The sequence below is a fragment of the Saccopteryx leptura genome, chromosome 6 (genome assembly GCF_036850995.1).
Source record: "Saccopteryx leptura isolate mSacLep1 chromosome 6, mSacLep1_pri_phased_curated, whole genome shotgun sequence".
Lineage (NCBI taxonomy): Eukaryota > Metazoa > Chordata > Mammalia > Chiroptera > Emballonuridae > Saccopteryx > Saccopteryx leptura.
The window spans coordinates 97524494-97537052 of NC_089508.1; positions in this window are offsets into that span (position 1 = coordinate 97524494).

The window sequence follows — 12559 nt, forward strand, 5'->3', positions numbered from 1 at the left end:
TATAAGCTGCATGGGTGACCTGAGATGAAATTTGATATTTAGTATTTATGCCAAAACCCATGTAATTCATGTACTGTAATTCCTATGCTTCATCACTGGCCAAGAGTCAGACCTAGATGCTACATGCTCATGATTAATGTGCTTCTTTTTGAAGTGTTTAAGGCCTTTTCTGCTAACAATTTAATGTTACTGATTGAATGATGATCAACACCTCTCTATCAGTGGGTTCTTCAGATGCAGGTCATCTTAATATATAGACTACTTATATCCCAGTAGAGAGAATTTTCAGAAAATAATTTCCCTTTCTTTTAAGAAATTGGTCTGTTTCTTGTGCTATGAGAAAGATTCTCCATGATCCAGTCAGTCACAATAATAAGGATGCCTTCTCCTTTAAAGGTGATTTCCTGGCTATTAATAGTTGTCTGGCCAGCTATAGTGTCAGACTCTGGGAGAATCCATTGGTGTAATGAGTGTACTATGGGGCAGCTCTACTTAGCAGGAAATGGATACAACTTCTAAAACTGTGTACAGGCAATAGTCAGGAGAGAGGGCTTCAAGTTAAATTAATAGCCACCTTGTGCTTTTTAAAAAAAGCAATGTATTATTGAAATGGTATTCATTCAAGATTGCACAGCTGGTTTAATGCTGATTATGCTTTAGATAAGAGAGAATAATGAAATAGGATAGAAAAAGGTGTAAGGTTTTCATGACAGAAAAGATTCCAAGAACACTGCAACAAAGGCCACTTGCTGATAAAAGAAACTAAGATAAATTTCATGAAAACTATTAGTTTACAACTTTCTTCCTTCATCTAACAGAGTTAACTCTGTTAAAATATTGTACATACCCTAGCGTGCGGAGGACCCGGGTTTGATTCCCGGCCAGGGCACACAGGAGAAGCGCCCATTTGCTTCTCCACCCCTCCACCGCGCTTTCCTCTCTGTCTCTCTCTTCCCCTCCCGCAGCCAAGGCTCCATTGGAGCAAAGATGGCCCGGGCGCTGGGGATGGCTCTGTGGCCTCTGCCCCAGGCGCTAGAGTGGCTCTGGTCACAACATGGCGACGCCCAGGATGGGCAGAGCATCGCCCCCTGGTGGGCAGAGCGTCGCCCCATGGTGGGCGTGCCGGGTGGATCCCAGTCGGGCGCATGCGGGAGTCTGTCTGACTGTCTCTCCCTGTTTCCAGCTTCAGAAAAATGAAATGAAAAAAAAAAAAGAAAAAAAAATATTGTACATACTTGGAGAGTGTTACATTTTAAAAACAACTCTAGCACTGGCCGAATATCTCAGTTGGTTAGAGCAGTGGTCCCCAACCTTTTTTGGGCCATGGACCAGTTTAATGTCAGAAAATATTTTCATGGACCGGCCTTTAGGGTGGGACAGATAAATGTATCACGTGACCAGACAAGAGCAAAGAGTGAGTCTTAGACGGATGTAACAGAGGGAATCTGGTCATTTTTTAAAAATAAAACATCGTTCAGACTTAAATGTAAATAAAACGGAAATAATGTAAGTTATTTATTCTTTCTCTGCAGACTGGTACCAAATGGCCCACGGACCAGTACCGACCTGTGGCCCGGGGGTTGGGGACCAGTGGGTTACATATCAGCATTGTCCTGATATGTAGAGATTGTTGGTTAAATCCCTGGTCAGGGCATGTACATAAACAGATTGATGTTTCTGTCTGTCTCTCTTTTCTGCTCTCTCTCTAAAATCAATAAATTAAAAAATAAACTAATATGTATACTTGTTCTTATATCCATGGCTTATATGCAGTGAATAAACATATAAAACTCATTAAAGGTTTTAGCCTATGGGCTTTTTCATATATATGTTAATCAAATAAAACAATATTCTTAAAGAAAAGGGTTCTTTGCAGCCTAGATTAAAACATAAAAATTAAATAAAAATTTAAGAAACACATCCTAATTATTTTAATAGATATTCATGAAATAAACCTATCTCATTAGATAATTTTAGGGTTCTTAGATTTTATTGCTAATACTTTAAAAATTTATTAGCATTTGATTTTCTTTGTCATGTCCCTCTTGTTATTGATGCATTGATATTAATCTTTTAAATATTGATGCTTCTTTAAGCATAATAATTAAAATTTCTCAAATATTCAGACATAATTTTTAAAAAGCAATATTAAATTCATTTATGTTGTAACCTCTTGTTCTCCTCTTTAGAGGGTTAACATTATGGTATTTCTCATTTGAAATGACATTGAGTTTATATGAGGTTACTTTAAAAATTATTCCCTTGCTGAATATACTTTAAAAATTTTTAGGTTTATTATTATTGGTTAATATATTAGATCTTTGATCTGTTTAGTGCATAGACATACATAAATGAAAGGATTTCAGAATCTTTTAAGAAACAGTCTGGCCTGACCAAGCAGTGGCGCAGTGGATAGAGCATCCAACTGAAATGCAGAGGACTCAACTTTGAAACCCGGAGGCCAACGGCTTGAGCGTGGGTTTATCCAGCTTGAGCGCAGGATCACCAGCTTGAGTGTGGGATCATAGACATGACCCTCTGGGTCACTGGCTTGAGCCCAAAGGTCACTGGCTTGAAGCCCAAGGTTGGTGGCGTGAGTCCAGGGTTGCTGGCTTTAGCAAGGGGTTACTCGGTCTGCTGTAGACCCCCACCCTACCCCCCCATCAAGGCACATATGAAAAAACAATCAATGAACAATTAAGGAGGTGCAACAAAGAGCTGCAGTGAAAAGTTGATGCTTCTCATCTCTCCCTATCTGTCTGTCTTTCTGTCTGTCTTTCTCTGTCCTTCTCTCTGTCTCTGACACACACACACACACACACACACACACACACACACACACAAAGAAACAGTCTGCATTTATATGTTCACTGTATAAACTCTCATCCACAGAGTCTGAGGTTTGGGGTGACTTTACTTTTCTCTAATTACTTTTCTAAAATTAAAAAATAAGGACCCCAACCTTCCTGGCTCTAATAAGTATATAGAAACCATCTAGTTCTCCACTTGGATGTTGCACAAATGCATTTCATAGAGGAATCACAGCTATCTGTTACATTCTTTTCTATGAATTTTAAATTCTTTAAGCAATGATGCATTTCACTGAGCATCTTCTGCACTCTTATTACATTAGATAAGGCAAGAGCAGAATGTGAAATGTCTCCACTTTCAAAAGAAAACTTTGTGCTGGGAATTACTTTATAAAGAAAGAATTATTTCATAGACTTTCCACTGGTTAGCAGCAAAACTGATTCTGCATTATTTTGTTCAGCATCCTGCTGGTTGTTCAGTTTGTCACAATATATAAAATATCATTGTTCTGATATCACTGCTAGCTTTCCACGTGAATACATTCCAGACATAATTAGGAATAAACTAATGCCTTCAGACATGCTACTTTTTTATTTCAAATGATCATTTTACAAAAAAAAAAAAATACATTTTTCCATCAGAGTTTGATTTACTAGTCATAGTTGAAGAATAAAGTTGGTCACTTTTATCTATTGGATAATTTAGAATAAATTCCTACTTTCATTTAAAAATTTATTATTTTAAAGTTATATTACCATTTCTTATCAGTTCATATTCTTCCATAACTTTTTATTTCTCCTGAAAAAAAACCATCTGGAAACTTTTTTTGCTTGCTTAAACTCATTTTCAGGCCCTGGCCGGTTGGCTCAGCGGTAGAGCGTCGGCCTGGTGTGCCGGGGGGCCCGGATTCGATTCCCGGCCAGGGCACATAGAGGAAGCGCCCATTTGCTTCTCCACCCCCAACCTTCCTTCCTCTCTGTCTCTCTCTTCCCCTCCCGCAACCAAGGCTCCATTGGAGCAAAGATGGCCCGGGCGCTGGGGATGGCTCCTTGGCCTCTGCCCCAGGTGCTAGAGTGGCTCTGGTTGCGGCAGAGCGACGCCTCGGAGGGGCAGAGCATCGCCCCCTGGCGGGCTGCCAGGTAGATCCCAGTTGGGTGCATGCGGGAGTCTGTCTGACTGTCTCTCCCCGTTTCCAGCTTCAGAAAAATAAAAACAAAAAAAACAAAAAAAACCACCAAACTCATTTTCAAAGATACAGTAACAGGAACCCAAATGGAAAACTCCATTTTAACTGCCCTTTAATAATGTGCTTCAAAGAGATATATTGGGGTTTTATAATTCTTAGCTGAATTTCAGTCTTAGGAAGGTAGAAGGAAGAGCAGAGTCTCCATAGTCTGACTTTTAGACAGCAAATACCTGTTTTATTCTCCCCTCCCATATATAGGCCATACTTACTGTGGGAGACAATCCAACATTTTATCTAGTTACTCCATCTACCTTAAGATTTTCTGGTAATACACTGGGCTCTTCAGCAGATCCAGCCATATTCTCCTGAACCAGCAATCAATAAACTAGAAATGACAAGTTATGTGTCCCTTGCACATAAAAAAACAAGGGAGAAAATGCATAACAAAATATGAAAATGAAAAGATAGCATTACAGATACATTCCAGTGTTTTATATCTTGCTAGGCATGCTCTTTGAAGACTCACAATTGGGGTGGAGGTTGGTGAGGAAAATTTGTTAACTCTGATTATGACTTCCAGGAGAACCATACATTTTTTCTCTCTACTCATTGTTCTCACAGGGCTTAGGCTTCACCATTTATAGGGTCTTTCTTGCTGTTATCATCTGATCATCTGTGATCAGAGCCTATGTGAACAAGGAAGCGTATGCCCTGATTGGACTCTGCATGTGGCTGCACACAGTCAAGTTGTTTTTTAGGTATAAGAAGCCACAGGCATTTTGGAAAAGATTCATTTTTAGTTTCTTTTGGTTATATAAGTCCCACAAAATCTTGCTAAGTTTTTTTTAACTATTTAAATCCAATCAGCTCCATGGATCAATAAACACATTCAAAGTTCTTAAATACACTTTAGTTTTGAGTTTGCTAGCTTTATCACTCTCTTTCTCTCTCTAAACAGTTTAATTTTTTGTTAATGTATTCAATGTTCATTGAATCATTTCTTTTCTTTCTTTCTTTCCATACTTAGCACTTTCTAGTGGTGAGTCTGGAACAGTTACCTTTCCAAACTTTAAAGGCTTTTGATCTCTGGATATTCTCCACATCTTTTTAAACTTTGTAACATGTCTTTCTAGAAACAATTTGCTAAAAGCAGCAAGTAGTAACCAATATGCATTTTCACTCTGCCTTTTTCCAATAACTTTCTCTACAGCAATTGTTTCATTATATGACTTGCCTTCCAAGTTATAGCAGATGGAAATTTTGTAACAGCTCTACAGAAATTTTAAGCCTGCAATATTGTTTTCTTGTTGTCCATTCCTTGACTGTTAAACACCATGCAGTTTAGTTATTTAATGGCAGGATAGTAGCTACAATTCATTTTTATTATTATTAAGGGTAAATAATTGTTTAGGGTAAGTGAATGAATATTGTAATAAACACACTTCTGAATTTCAGTGACTTAACACAGTAAATTTCTTATATAAAGTACAATGTGGTATTTTCAGTCTTTGCACAGCCTTGGACTTGGTCATCCATACACTTACACTCTTTTCATGTTTTGTTTTTACTATCCTTAGGGACTAGTAGGTTCTGATGGATTTTCTGCCTCTCTCTGGCAAATTAGGGGAAGAGAGGGCATGAAAGTTACTTGACGGAGTTTATTTATGGACCAGGCCTGGAAGTGGTGTACTTCACATCCAAGGACAATCCTTTGCCAGTGAGATGCTGGAAAATGTAGTCTGGTTTTTCCAGCAGGCAGTAGAAATACATTTCATGAGCACAGAATATTTGTTATATAGTCCTATTTTCTATGTTGTTATCAACTATTTGTTATATAAGATGATTGTAGTAAAAATAGTTTAATTAAGATCATTATATGATAAAATTATAATTGACAAATTTCTTGAGCACCAGGTTAATAATTTTATTCTTTACCTGTAATATTCATACTTTCAAAATAAGATATACAACATATTAAGCCAGTTATGTCATTTTAAAATTTTTTTCTGGGGCAACTATGTAACTCTATCTGTTGATAAGGGAAAGGTACAAGCAAGGAAAGCACTCATGTTCAAACAAAATGACTTTTGGAAAATAACTATTAACTCTTAGAGTATATAGAAATGCAAAACCAAAATTTATTTTATTTTCATTCTCCTGAAATGTATTTATAAGTACATTTAATAAGTACTTAATAATCCGTAAGTCAACACCATGTAAACTGGAGTCTTCTTTTAAGGAGAGAAGAAATCACATATTCACTGTGTAATGATGGGGTATTTACATAGCAGTTACCAAGCCATTATATTGTCTTTTCTTTAACTAAATAAACTTCATTTCCTAAATTTTGTTTAGGCAAAGTGGTAGAGCTAAATAATTTTTAACTATCATAATGTGTGTTACCTAAAGCAGCTGTTATTGGCTTTTTAAATATAATTTGGGAAAAGAACATTTAAACATAAGTTAAACATTTGTGCAAATAATTTATTAAACTTTTAAAAATATTCCAATCATCATAATTATCTGCATTTCATGCCCTTTTATTCCTAACTACTGTGTATAAATGCAGAAGTTGGACAGTTAGGAAGGCTGATAGAGAGAAAAGTTGATTCACCTGAAATCTGGTATTGGAGGACACTTATATGTATACCCTGGACTGTCAAAAAGACAAACAAGTGAGTCCTAGAGCAAATTACTGGTGGAAGCAAAAATAAAATAAAAACTGAAGCTGTCCTCCTTTGGGCACATCGTGAGAAGGCAGGGTTCTTTAGAAAAGACAGTAATACTGGGGAAAAGAGAAGGTAGCTGGAAGGGAGGAAGACCAAATATGAGATGGATTGACTGCAAAGAAGAAGCTATAGGCAGAAGTCTACAGGAGATGAGAGGACTATTGAGGATAAGACATTATAGACAGCACTCATTCACCAGTAGGTTCACATGTAGTTCAGTCCAAGTTGATGACATGTAACAACAGCTTTCTGCTTAGATTTGCCAAAAAATAAAAAATAAAAAAAGCCACTGACCTTGAGGCAAAATTGACTTCTGATTGATTTCCTTTTTTCCCTGAGATCTTAGCACTCTAAATCTTTGCTTTCTTAGCAGATCTCTAAGGCCTTTACTATATCTTTATATCTACCTATATGTCTGTGTATATTCAAGTATATATATGATTATTTCAGTGGAAGAGTTGGACTTCTGGAAGTTGATTCATTTTACTAGAAAATAAACTCATTTACATTTTGAAATTAAAATTTTACATTTTGTGTTTATGCCTAAATATAAAGAAATGTGAGAACCAGTATTAGGTGTCTAAAAATAAATGAGTGAAGCCAAATGCACTTTATATAAAATGTTATGGTAAGTCTGGGCAACTATAAATTTTATTGTCATTACTATAATTCCTTTATATTCAGTATTGTATTGTAGTTATAACCATTTTGTATATTTTTATAACAAACTAAGTGATTTTTATATATCATGATGATTTTATTGGTTGAATTTAGTTCTCCAAACTTTTTCAGTCCAAGCTTTTGTATTATAGCAATATCCATCCAGTTAGATGGATTTTTTTGGGATTATTTTTACACTGTATTTTTCATCCTGATACATTTTAGACTTCACAGCTTTTGTGACATGTTTTAGATACTAAAGGTACATCAATATATTTACTATCTTCAAATCTTAAGTTTAAAAATATTTAAATTTTGTATACTTATATCATGTATATGTTAAAGCTCAGAAAACCTCAGTAACAACAGTGAATGGGATTCTAATGACTTTCTAGAAGGTACTTTGTTTTTATTTTGGTTCAGTTTAGCTCTTCAGTTATTTTTATTTAATTATTGTCATTATTTTATTTTGCTATTGAAATTGAGGCACAGGTGTTTTTCCCTATTTTTACACCTAGAAAATTAAGCTTTGCTTTTAAACCTTGAAAATAAAGTGAGAATAGAGTAAATTCAAGAGCTGCAGGTTACCATAGAAATAAACAGAGGTTTGTGAAATGTTGATTAAAGATCAAAGAATAGCAGAATTAATTGTGTGGAAGCTGTAAAATCACTTATTAAGTGCATAAAGCCAAGATAAGTGAATTGAAAATTCATTATTAATTAATTCTTATAATACATTAATAAAACAGAAGAGGCACATCTTAATATTTCAGTCGAAATTTGGCTGTAATAGCCAAATTCATTTCTGAACCGTATATGATTCAGTTGATTAAACCCTCAGAAACAGGCTTCAGAACATGCACAGCCAAATGGAAGACAGGTTGCAATACAAGTGTAAGTGCTACCGAGTTACTAGGTTTGGATGTACAGCTTATGAGAGGGTTTAAATAATATGAATATACAACAACATAGTCACAATGAAGTATACCAATTCCAATAACTCTGCGGGGAAAGTACAGCACTAATTCAAACTTAACCAGTGAGTGCAGAATGAATAATATAGAACAAAATTAGAGGTTCTTTAAAAAATGGAGAGCCAATGTGATATCATGCATGTGCAACTCCTTTCATTCTGTATGTTCCAAAATCTTAAGTATTTATATATTATATTTTGTGCTATGAGATTTAGTTTATACAGGTACAAATGTTATCTATACAGTTAGCTAGTGTCTGATTCCTGGACTTTCCTCTGATGAAAAAAATGTAAATGGTTATAATTCATACTTATTTAATTTTTTATCTTAGAATTATTCTGGATATTTTATAGAATATTAAACCAACTAGGATGGTTTTAGACTGAATTTTAACTGCACCATTTTGTCATATAGCTGGACCTGAGCAAATATTTAGGAGCAGATATGTTTAAGATTGGATTTTATTTTATAAATTATATTTTAATGCATATGTAAAAATTTCATCTGAAGTTCTAAGGGTTCAAAAACAATAATTATAAAACATTTATAAAAGTGTACATATGCAATTAATGTATTTTTTAAAAAAATACTCTTAATGGTAATGATAATGACCATAATTTAACTATAATTTTAAAGATTTACAAAAGTGTAACAAATTTTATAGTAGTCAAGGTCTTGTTGTCTCTGCCAGAAACATCAGCAGATCAGAAGTTTTCATTTACAGAAGAGTTTATACATTGAATTTCCTGAAAGCCACATGTAGTCAAATCAATATCTAAACATCAGGTATTAAAACATTGTTTCAGGAGGGGGATGTTGGGATGGTGGCATGGGAACTAGATTCCTCTTTTTCCCTTCAGTTGTGAGAACTATGAAATGCATATGATGGTATTGTCTGTCAGTGTATATCTTAGAGCATAATTGAAGAAGCTATTTGGGAAAACAATAAAGTAACAGTTTGTACATCCTGAAATGGAAAACTGATTTCAAAGTAATATTTATAATAAGTACATAGAAAAAGCCAATAATAAGGGAAGCTGCAGGGTATCACTAGAAATAAATAAAAAATAACATTTATTTATAATTCTTGGTTTGATAGGAAATGTCTATACACATAACATTTGAACTCGTGCTTTTCCTATGGAGATGGATAATAATACCCTCTTTTTTTTAAAGGACAAGGCATCTAATTTTTTTATTTAATAAACATTTATTGACTTAGTCTATTCCAGATACTGTTCTAGATTCTGAGTGTCAGTGGCCAAAATAGTAAGAGTTCCTGCTGTTGGGACCAATGCAGTCTAGTAGGAAGACAGATAATAAACATATAAAAATAAATGCATGGGATACATTTAGATAGTGTTAAAGGCTAATAGAAAGTAAAAAGCCCTGGCCAGGTAGCTGAATTGGTGCATTGTCTCGATATGCCGAGGTAGTGGGTTCAGTCTCCAGTCAGGGCAAATACCAGAGTCAACCAATGATTGGATGAATTAGTGGAAAAACAAATCAGTGCTTCTCTCTTGCCCTCTCCTGCTCTCTCTTTCATCTCTGCCTCCCTCTCTCTCCCTCTCTCCCTCTCCCTCATTCCCCCACTCTCCCTCTTCCCCCTCCCCCTCTCTCTCTCTTCTTCTCTCCCTCCCTCTCTTCCTCTCTCTCTCAAAAATAAATAAATTTAAAAAGTGTAAAAAGAAAGTAAAATAGAAGAATATGATAGAGAATTTTTAAATGTCCTTAGCAAGCAGGTATCTCTCTGGGGCTAATCATGACATAGCAGCAGGCTTCTTTTAGGAAGTGGAGGGAGGGAGGTTGGGAGAAAGAGAAACAGAGGGAGAGAGACATCTGGATCTTAGTGTCTTTCATAACAATCTCAATAGTAATATTTGATCACTTCTGCCATATTCTGTTGGCCACATAGACCAACCCTATCACAGTCTGGAATGGGCTGCACAAAGGGAAGAATGGCAGCAGGTGGAGAACATGTGGGAGCATGTTGGAGGCTGGTTGCCACATGCAATAGTGCTCAAGGAGAGTGAAAGTACAAACTGGATCTAGGGACCTTTTGATCATTTGGTTTTATTTCTGAAATGTGGTTATGTCAGAAGAAAGACCAAATTAAGAAGGAAGGAAGGTATGGTCTAGAAATTGGAAACAATATCTAGAAACTATTTGAAAATTTGACTGAGAGGAAAATGTAGGAAGCATATGTTAATTGTAAGGTAAAGAAAAAGAAGATATCAAGAATGTATCTATGAATATTCAAAACTACAAACAAAATTTATTGGAGAATAAGATATTTAAAAAGTTTTTGAGAATGTGAAAAATGAGGGAACTAGGTCCCTGTTCTTTTTATGAATAAGGAAGACAGTTTTGAGAACATAGAGGCAAAACATTTACACATAGATGGAAAGACATATATTGTTCTTTGTGAATGCAGGAAAGATGTTTCAATATGAAAATGAATTTGTGCAAGAAATAAGTGATAAGAAGTGGTCACACCTGTTTCCAGACGGAATATATGCTGGGCCAATGCCCTATCCACTGAGCCACCAGCCAGGGCCCACCTTTATTATTTTAACATTTCTTGGCAATGTTGGAGAAACGTGCTCAACTTTGAAGACTGGAGCTACAAATACATACTTCCCAGACATGCCTGGGATATAAGCACAGTCATTAAGTTCTGGTAGTGCTGTCATAGACTTGCAAAACTCATAGACACCATGATTAAGTCTATAGAAACATGCTGCTATTGTAAATGCAATATTCATGCCTCATATTTTAGAAATTAAAAATGTCAGGAAAAAATTGTTTTTAATTTCCTTTACTTTTTATTCATATGTACTCCAGTTTTCCAGTCTGTCATAACATCTCTTATTTTCAAATCCATGTCTTTTAATTCCTTCTCTCTGCCTCCTACAAATCTTTGTCAGGAATCTTATACTCCCCTCTCCTCTGATTTCTCCTTTTTCTTTGTTGCTCTTTTTCCTTATTTCTCTCTTTAATAAGCTCTTGTTCTCTCATGGTCTTTGTTCCAGTTCTTGTATATGAACATTCTTTTATAATGAAAACAATCAATCGACCAAGAAAAAGACTATCATCGTTCATTTCCTTAGAATATTCTTTCCATTACCACATATCATCTTGAAAAATGTTTTGTGCTTATTTTCTCAGCTTCCTTTAATTTCTCAATGGCACACATTTCTTAAGACATTAATATCTGGCCATTACTCAAACTGTTTTACTCAGTCATTCTAAAATTATGTTCAATATAAACTTATGGTTATTGGCTTATAAAAATTATAGTTGACTTAAAGAAAAACTTTACCATATTTTATCACTCTGCAGTAATTTTGATAGTGTTTTCCATACCCTGAATTTTTACAATATGTTCTCCCTTAGCTTCTGCCATTTATTTCTTCTGGTAGCACTTGATATTCCTACTGCATTTTTTTTTAGATTCTTTTCTTTTTTTTTATTTATTCATTTTTAGAGAGGAGAGAGACAGAGGAGAGAGAGACAGAGAGAGAGAGAAAGGAGGAGGAGCTGGAAGCATCAACTCCCATATGTGCCTTGACCAGGCAAGCCCAGGGTTTCGAACCGGCGACCTCAGCATTTCCAGGTCGACGCTTTATCCACTGCACCACCACAGGTCAGGCTCCTACTGCATTTTTGATAGTTCTTGGGTTGTACTCCACTACTCACACATGAAATGATGGGCTTTGTAGCCATTTTTAATATGATTGCCTTATATTATTACTTAAACTTTTACTTTACAAATATTTAATGTTATATCATTAAAACTAGTAATTTTTTTATTATTTCTAAGTAGGGCACTCTCAAACTGATACTTATTTTTCCAAACTATATGGAATTTTATAACATTACTGAAAGTTTATATAAGTATTTCCATATAGGATTTCCACTTAGAATTATTTTAACTCAAACTATTTTATTGAATTCATGACTTACCCTCCCAAGATATTATACAATATATATAAATTCTGTCAACAAATTTCTTTACCATTTTGTTCTCCTTTTTTCTGTAACCCAACTTTATTGACATTTCTACAGTTATTTTATCAAATCTGTAAATGAACTTGCTCTTCTTTTTATTATTAAGTGAGAGGAGGGGAAGGGGAGGCAGAGAGATAGACTCCCATATGTGCCCTGTGGAGATCCACCTGGAAAGCCCCCTATAAAGT